The sequence below is a fragment of the Protomyctophum parallelum genome (genome assembly GCF_964188405.1).
Source record: "Protomyctophum parallelum genome assembly, chromosome: 14".
Classification (NCBI taxonomy): Eukaryota; Metazoa; Chordata; class Actinopteri; order Myctophiformes; family Myctophidae; genus Protomyctophum; species Protomyctophum parallelum.
The window spans coordinates 2810603-2819000 of NC_139709.1; the positions used below are offsets into that span (position 1 = coordinate 2810603).

At 45.2% G+C, this 8398-nt stretch overlaps 1 pseudogene across 1 annotated transcript in view; it reads left to right on the forward strand.

Annotated features, from left to right (window-relative positions):
• Window positions 1-8398, forward strand: part of LOC310870659 (contactin-associated protein-like 4) — a 169069-nt pseudogene that overhangs the window by 42013 nt on the left and 118658 nt on the right. The window contains exons 3-4 of the transcript in view: window positions 7341-7488; window positions 8150-8398. The exon at window positions 8150-8398 is cut by the window's right edge and continues 20 nt beyond it. The product of the transcript in view is annotated as a contactin-associated protein-like 4 (transcript). The remainder of the gene's footprint in view (window positions 1-7340; window positions 7489-8149) is intronic.

The window sequence follows — 8398 nt, forward strand, 5'->3', positions numbered from 1 at the left end:
ACCAGCGTGTGTCCAGTGGAAACCTCGTATGAATCTGATCTCAGGTCAGAATGGGTTAATGAGGCAGAACGTCGCTGCTCCGCTGACGGAGCATGTTTCCCCGCCCACGCGCCATCATCGTGGGAAACAGAGCGAGAGCAGAGGGAATGTGAGGATATAGTCACACTAGTCCAGGCAAAATAGCGTTTCAATCAAAAGTAATTGTAACAAAAGATTTTTCTTCACAGATCATTTCTATGAGGTCTCCAGAACAACATACTAAAAGTCCCAAGAAATCCCAGTTGGGGAAATATGTTTAATTGCATTAATCCAAAATGGCCGCCAATTGGGCTTATTTGGCCAATCTTGGAATACATTTTTGACCATCAGGTAATTTTAACAGATTTTTTTCTGCACAGACCATTTCTATGAAGTCTCCAGAACACCATACTAAAAGTCCTAAGTAATCCTAGTTGCAGACATATGTTTAATTGGCATCAATCCATGATGTCTGCCAATTGACACCATTATCAGAAATATTGCCATTCTTAGAATAAATTCCTGGCCAAGAGGTAATTGTAACAGGATTTTTTTCACCACACATCATTTCTTAGAGGTGTCTAGAACAACATACTAAAAGTCCCAAGAAATTCCGGTTGCGGAAATATGTTTAATTGCATTAATCCAAGATGTCCACCAATTGAGACTATTATAAGAAAAATTGCCAATATTAGAATAAATTCCTGGCCAAATGCTAATTGTAACAGGATTTCTTTCACCACACATCATTTACTCGGCATCAATCCAAAATAGCCACCACATTATTATAAAATGGCATACATTTGAATGATTTTAAGTGATTTATTTTGGGACAGAGTGGTTAATACAAAATGGGTTGCAGTTTAATTGGATACAGCTCATAGTTATTTGTGCAATGTTTTTCACCATACCAATTGTTGGTTGACGAACTATATTACAAATGTATTAGTCAGAGTCCTACAAGAATTCAAGCTGCCGAGAGTAAATCCTCTGTATAAAATTGGAAACAAATTAGAACCTGGCAACTATACCACCTACCAACTAAAGTGCTATCAAGTCTAGAGACTAGACTAACGGGGGAACCGGGGAACATCTCCTCAGACTCCATTGTCCCGGTGTTGGTACTTTGCGCTCCTGAGTAGTTATTTTGTACATCCACATATGTTAGTGTGGGACGTCCTTGTGATCAATGCCTGTGTATTGGTTCCCACAGCACCAATTTGCTGGCTGGCAGTTCTTGATGCCAATGTCCTGCTACAGGTATAGTCTCATTCTCCTGGCTGACATTGTCTGGCTCAGGGTGGTATCCCCTCATACTGAATTGTAGGCTATACAGTGCTGTGTTACTATTCGCCCATTGGGCCATGGCTCATTCGTCCATGACTGGTAACGTATGTGGCTGTGGAATGGGGAACCCGGGTTCATCTCCCGCCCCGGCCGTGGCTACATTGGTGGCAGCGGTGTGTATGGTTAACCTCTACAAGTATGTTCCCGCAGGCGACACAGACCTTTATAGTAGTCGGCAGCTCTGTCAGTCTCCCTGGGGTGGAGGTCCCCCAGTCAGTCGAGCCTAGCTCCTGGCTGGCACGCGTGGACGCGCTTCCAGGTGGGGCGGACAACTGTAGGCTATACAGTGCTGCGTTACTACTCGCCCATTGGGCCATGGCTCTTTAGTCGACTGGCTACAGAATCTTGTTGGTAACATGTTGAGAGACTTCTGCAGGGTTGACTTCAGGGTCCATTCTGGTGTAGCACCCGTCTAGAACCTTCTGGAGGGTTGGCTTCAGGGTCCATTCTGGTGTAGCACCCGCCTAGAACCTTCTGGAGGGTTGGCTTCAGGGTCCATTCTGGTGTAGCACCCGTCTAAAACCTTCTGCAGGGTTGGCTTCAGGGTCCATTCTGGTGTAGCACCCGTCTAAAACCTTCTGCAGGGTTGGCTTCAGGGTCCATTCTGGTGTAGCACCCGTCTAGAACCTTCTGGAGGGTTGGCTTCAGGGTCCATTCTGGTGTAGCACCCGTCTAGAACCTTCTGCAGGGTTGGCTTCAGGGTCCATTCTGGTGTAGCACCCGTCTAAAACCTTCTGCAGGGTTGGCTTCAGGGTCCATTCTGGTGTAGCACCCGTCTAAAACCTTCTGCAGGGTTGGCTTCAGGGTCCATTCTGGTGTAGCACCCGTCTAAAACCTTCTGCAGGGTTGGCTTCAGGGTCCATTCTGGTGTAGCACCTGTCTAGAACCTTCTGCAGGGTTGGCTTCAGGGTCCATTCTGGTGTAGCACCCGTCTAGAACCTTCTGCAGGGTTGGCTTCAGGGTCCATTCTGGTGTAGCACCCGTCTAGAGACTTCTGCAGGGTTGGCTTCAGGGTCCAGCATTCACTGCCATAGAGGAACAGACTCCACCGTTGCATAGAAGAAGCTGAGTTTGATCTCACAGGGGAGGTTGGAGGGAGATCCATACACTGACCATGCCGTTCAGGGACCTCCATGCAAGTGCCTTCCTCACTTTCAGATCTTGCTCCGTTCAGTTGACCCATGAGCCCAGTTACTTGAAGTCCTTGACTTCCTTCAGCACAGTGCCTCCTGTTGTTGTCAGAGGTGGATGTTCTGGTGAGATGTTATAGGTGATAACCTCCTATAGCAGCGTGATCTTGTAGATCGGCTGTTTTTGGTGCACACAGTTTTGCAGCATGACCTCGTAGATCGGCTGTTTTTGATGTCATTTGCATGTTTTTTGGACAACATCTGTAGGAGTACTGTTGGAAAAAAGGTGTGCTTGTTCCACGTTGTCGGAGAGCAGGCTGATGTTGTCCGCATAGTCTAGTCTAGTCTGTGCGGACAACAGTCTGTCAGGACTACTTTGGTATGTCGTCTCGAGTCAAATGCCTTTGAAGTCAATAGAACTGAGTATTATTATTATTATTACTATTATTACTATTATTATTATCATTATATTGTAACTATTCTTATTTAGTTTCAGTTTTGGAAAGTAATTAATAGGTGAGTGGCAACTAAATTGTTTGTGTTTCTGGAAAAATGATAACGATTATTAATCTAACATTATTAATCTAACATTAATCTAACATTAATGTTAGTTATAAATGTAATGCCCATTTGGCTTGTTAGCTTATAACGAACAAAGTGCTAAACAAAATGATGATCGTGTATAGGCCTACTGATGGCAGCGTGTTTTATAGTCTAGATAGAACATGATAATAACAGCCTTCAGTTATATTGGTTCAAAATGGCTAAAATACACAGTATTGTATCTGAATATCCTCAGCTCAAAATATATTTGGAAGTCAATTGAAATCTCAGACGAATGAAAATTGTGCCCGTCATAATTTGGGTAAATATTAGCGCGTTTTACATAGGCGTTTTACATAGATTGTGCATTACATTCACCAATTCACACACAGATGGTGGAGGGAACCATGCAAGGCACCAACCTGCAGATGCAATCAGGGGTTCAGCGTCTTGCTCAAGGACACTTTGTCAGTAACTCTGGGGGAGCCCAGGTTCGAACTGGGAAACTTGCGGTTCCCATTCGGCCACACTACCTCTGAGCCTCTGCTGCTGAGCCACTAATTGGCAGACATCCTGCATGGATTGACGCCAATTAAACATATTTCCACAGCTAGGATTTCCTAGGACTTTTAGTATGGTGTTCTGATGACTTCATAGAAATGGTCTGTGAAGAAGGAAATGATGACCTCTTGGTATATGGCATTTTTTCCTGATAATAGTCCCAGTTAGTGGCCATTTTGGATTGATGCCAATTTAACATATTTCTACAACTACGACTTCTTGGGACTTTTAATATGTTGTTCTGGAGACTTCATAGAAATGGTCTGTGAAAAAAAACAGTTTCAATTACTTATTGGTAAGGAATTTATTCCAATATTGGTAATTGGCCATGCATTCTTTTGAGAATATCTTATTGGTGGACATCTTGTATTGATGCCAATGAAACATATTTCCGCAACTAGTATTTCTTGGGACTTTTAGTATGTTGTCCAGGAGACTTCATAGAAATGGTCTGTGAAGAAAAAAAATCTGTTACAATTAACTCTTGGTCCGAAATTTATTCCAAGATTGGCCATTTTTCTCATAATAGTCCCAGTTGGTGGCTATTTTGGATTGATGTCAATTTAACCTATTTCTGCAACTACGATTTCTTGGGACTTTTGATATGTTGTTCTGGAGACTTCATAGAAATGGTCTGTGAAAAAAAAATCTGTTTCAATTACTTATTGGTAAGGAATTTATTCCAAGATTGGTAATTGTCTATGCAGTTTCTGAGAATAGTCTTATCGGCGGACATCTTGGATTGATGCCAATTAAACATATTTCCCCAACTGGGATTTCTTGGGACTTTTAGTATGTTGTTCTGGAGACCTCATAGAAATGGTCTGTGAAAAAAAATCTTTTGTTACAATTACTTTTGATTTTAGGTCCAAAATGAGCTAGAATGCCTGGACTAACACCTGCAGTGTTGCTTTTGGCATCACATTTCTATTTTAGTTTTAGTCTTTAGTCTTTTGAATAGTTTTCATTTAGTTTTAGTCGCATTTTAGTCACCCGGAATGTTTTATTGTTTAGTCTAGTTTTAGTCGACTTAATGTCATAAGATTTTAGTCGATTAATCTACAGGTGATTTAGTCGACTAAAATGTATTTTGGCGGGCCTTGGTGCCGTCGTAATGACTGTTTTTACACTTGCTGAAAATAGCTATTTTCAGCACGCAACCAAGTGTAAAATGACTTATACTGGATCTGTTGTCCACTAGTCCCTTCCTAACATTTTAGTCTAGTTTTTATTTGTTGACGAAATTGTCAGTATATTTAGTCTTAGTTTTAGTCATCATAGATTTGTTTTTATTTGTTTTTATTTAGTTTTAGTCAGTGAAAAAAGGTAGTCGACGATGTGTTTATGTTCTGTGTGGACCCCCCAGGAAGATTAGCTGCTGCTATGCACCAGCTAATGGGGATCCTAATAAAACTCTAAAACTCCCCCCCAGGCACAGCCCCCCCCCCCCCCCCCCCCCTCGGACAGGAGGGGGGGGGGGGGGGGATTGCTCCCGGTGGGCTGGTAATTGGTGCCTTGCATGGCTTCCACCGCAATGTATGATGTATGAATGCGTGTGTGTGAATGGGTGAATGTAATGCACAATCTATGTAAAGGTGTGTGAATGTGTGTGTGGATGGGTGAATGTAATGCACAATCTATGTAAAGGTGTATGAATGTGTGTGTGAATGGGTGAATGTAATGCACAATCTATGTAAAGGTGTATGAATGTGTGTGTGAATGGGTGAATGTAATGCACAATCTATGTAAAGGTGTGTGAATGTGTGTATGAATGGGTGAATGTAATGCACAATCTATGTAAAGGTGTATGAATGTGTGTGTGAATGGGTGAATGTAATGCACAATCTATGTAAAGCGCCTTGGATAAAGGCGCTTTATACAATGCACCATTTAGTTGGTAGTTGCACTTTTGATGTGAAGCTGCGCTGGCCCTGATTTTATTGTATATATCCTCGTGTTTCCCCTTCTTATTGTTTCACTTTGCAGTTGTGTGTATTTTCCCCCTATTTTTGAGTCTCCTACACACACTCCTACAACCAGCTATTGCACCACTCAGTTCACACAGGTGTGATTTTTTCTTCACAACCACCACGTCTCTGGCCATGAAGGAATCTCTCTCTCTCTCTCTCTCTCTCTCTCTCTCTCTCTCTCTCTCTTTCAATTGCAACGGGGGTCGTACGCCCGTTCTCCCGTGGAGAGAATTAACGAGTTAATTAGCTGATTGAGCTTTTTACCCTGACGCTGTTAACCTCCATGTCAGCTTCAAAGGGGACGACGCACTTAGGACGGCAGTGATGAGAGAGATGGAGAGGGAGAGAGAGAGAGAGAGAGAGACAGAGAGAGAGAGAGACAGAGAGAGAGACAGAGACAGAGACAGAGAGAGAGAGAGAGAGAGAGAGAGAGAGAGAGAGAGACAGACAGAGAGAGAGAGAGAGACAGAGAGGGGGGGGGAGGGAGAGAGACAGAGAGAGAGAGAGAGAGAGAGAGAGAGAGAGATGATTACTGTAGATTATAATGAGAGAGAGAGACACTGCACGGAGAGGTAGATATTTACAGTGGTTAGATCAATCCTTCTCTCGTTGCCTCGCGTTTAAGAAGGCCTTAGGAGGTTAATGAATGTTATCCTCCACAGGCCGTTTACTTACTACAGCTGTGAGCCTCTCTCTCTCTCTCTCTCTCTCTCTCTCTCTCTCTCTCTCTCTCTCTCTCTCTCTCTCTCTCTCATTTCACTAGACACTGAGGAGGCATTCATCAGGATCACACTTCTCTCTCCACACGGCGGGGCTATTCATGAACTCACAGGAATCCCAAAGCTGTTGTAGCCTCCGGGGAGAGACGAGCAGGCAGTGTACTGTAGAACATCACCATGCATATGGAGAGAGACAGTGTACTGTATAGTGTATATAATCCTATTCTTGGAAAATTATGGTCCCATTTATTAAAAAGATTACCATAAAGTCGCGTATGTTCTGAGGGGCGTGGCTACCGTTACAGTCTATGATCGGGATCCCCCACCCACTCGAGTCAAAATAAAAACCAACGGAGAAGAAGGGGGGAAGTCCCGCCTCGTTGTCTGGGCCAGCCAATGGGCCAGCTGGGCCCAAACGGATCTAGAAAGATGGCGACTTACAATTCAAGGACTGACTGGCTTCATCTTACGTCCATATCAGACCCGGAGAACGCTTTGTCCATATTTTGTTTTACAGTCTATGCGCAGGTTATACGGTAACGCTGCTGACCGTGTTAATCCTGTGTCTCTGTGTTCAGTCTTTTCCAGGCTATACGGTAACGCTGCTGACCGTGTTAATCCTGTGTCTCTGTGTTCAGTCTTTTCCAGGCTATACGGTAACGCTGCTGACCGTGTTAACCCTGTGTCTCTGTGTTCAGTCTTTTCCAGGCTACGGTAACGCTGCTGACCGTGTTAATCCTGTGTCTCTGTGTTCAGTCTTTTCCAGGCTATACGGTAACACTGCTGACCGTGTTAACCCTGTGTCTCTGTGTTCAGTCTTTTCCAGGCTACGGTAACGCTGCTGACCGTGTTAATCCTGTGTCTCTGTGTTCAGTCTTTTCCAGGCTATACGGTAACACTGCTGACCGTGTTAACCCTGTGTCTCTGTGTTCAGTCTTTTCCAGGCTACGGTAACGCTGCTGACCGTGTTAATCCTGTGTCTCTGTGTTCAGTCTTTTCCAGGCTATACGGTAACACTGCTGACCGTGTTAATCCTGTGTCTCTGTGTTCAGTCTTTTCCAGGTAATGGTAACGCCGACAGCGTGGTTCAACACAGGTTCCAGCAGGGGGTGCTGGCGCGCTACCTCCGCCTGGTGCCTCTGGAGTGGAACCGCAGCGGACGCATCGGCCTCAGGCTGGAGATGTACGGCTGTCCTTATGGTCAGTCCTGTGACGTTTATATACCATATACAGTAGATAGATGTACGGCTGTCCTTATGGTCAGTCCTATGACGTTTATATACCATATACAGTAGATAGATGTACGGCTGTCCTTATGGTCAGTCCTGACCTTTCAAAACGTACCATACTGTATGTATGCACGTCTGTGACGGCCAAGCTACACCAGGCAATTTTGCACGCGTGTGTAACTGCGTATGCGTTTACTGCGCGTGTTTACTGTGCGCGTACAGTGCGTTTGGATAGGACCAATATATGTCAATGATACCAGCTACACCAGACAGACGCACGGATACCGCGGGCCATCCTACGCCTGCTCTAAAAATAGGATCGGTTCTAATTGTTTTACGTGCGTATATTAATGCCCCCATGCGCGCGTATCTATATATCCTCCCGGAAGGTCCCGCACAAATCTGCCGCGCGTCTGACAGATCTGGTGTTGCCAGGGCTTTTGGCTTACGCACGCACGGTCTGCGCGTTCAGAGTAAACGCACGAGAAAAGCCTGGTGTATCTATGTAAAGGTGTGTGAATGTGTGTGTGAATGGGTGAATGTAATGCACGATCTCTGTAAAGCTCCTTGGATAAAGGGGTAAAGGCGCTATATAAATCCACCATTTTCTCCGTCCTCATGTGTCGCTGCAGCCTCTGACGTGGTGAGCTTCGGAGGCGACGACAGCGGCAGACTGCTCTACAGCCGCCGGGGACGGACGAACCCCCCCCCAGTCGGCTCCGGGGGCTCCGGGGGGGTCCCCCCCACCAGGGACAACATCTCTCTGAAGTTCAAGACCCTCAGGAACGCGGGCACGCTGCTCCACGCCGAGGGAACCGCCAACGCCGGCCTCACGCTGGAGCTGCACCAGGGAAGGCTGCTCCTCCTGCTGGCCACACCAG